This window comes from Girardinichthys multiradiatus, chromosome 3 (genome assembly GCF_021462225.1).
Source record: "Girardinichthys multiradiatus isolate DD_20200921_A chromosome 3, DD_fGirMul_XY1, whole genome shotgun sequence".
Lineage (NCBI taxonomy): Eukaryota > Metazoa > Chordata > Actinopteri > Cyprinodontiformes > Goodeidae > Girardinichthys > Girardinichthys multiradiatus.
In genome coordinates, this window is record NC_061796.1 from 3,472,247 (window position 1) to 3,473,222 (window position 976).

Sequence of the window (976 nt, forward strand, 5' to 3'; positions counted from 1 at the left end):
GGTATTTAATTTGGGTGAAACAAGGTGTTCAACTTAATACCATCTTTAATAGGGCCCTTCAGCTCTGCAATATCCATTAAAGATTATCTGTGGACTTTAGGTTAGGTGAGTTTGCAACCAGCCACATGTATCCATCTATCCATCTATCCATCCATCCATGGAAAATACTTGAAAAACCTCAAAAGTGAGGTGCCAAGAAAGCATCATGATTAGATGCCAAAACCACCTCAACTGACACCTTTTAATGAGAGAGACCGGTGGGTCTACTCCAGGCTCCCCCTAAATAATCGAGCTAATCACTTAAAGTCACTGGTGGCCATAGTATGGCCCAGGGGTAATTTGCCCTGGACTGATTTTCTAAGCCCCCGACTGGAATTCAAGAAGTGCCGTCAGGGCAGAATAATTTCACACAAATTAAATCTTCTTACTAAATTAATATCATTAATCTATCAAACCAATTGTTGCATTTGATCAAAACAAGTGCTTTATCTTAAAAGTGAGCTAAATGTGACAATCAAATTGCAAAATAATTGAATGCATATTAAATTAGGCCCACAGTCATTCAGTTGTAAAGTGACATTATGAAATAAATAGGCCATGAGGGGAAAAAAAACAATTATTTCAAATATTGGGTAAAAATTTTATATGAAAATTATTTTATATTATAATGCTGTTTATTTAGTGGAAAATGAAATTCATTTCATAATAATGAGCTGAGAATGTTCCACAGCCCTGTGCATCGCCAATGCATCCGAACGGGTCATTTAGCATTTGATTGCAAGAATCAGACGCCTTTCTTTAAATGGTCTATAAACTCCACCCATTCGGTCCGCTGCTGATGTGCGTCGTTGTGTAAATGGTGCTGACCTAATGGCAAATCTTATGCAGCCTACCTGGTTTGGGGTGAAATTGTGCCATCTTTTTAGATGGTTTTCTACTCGTCTGTGCAGTTAAGAGGGTTGAAGAGAGAATTAGT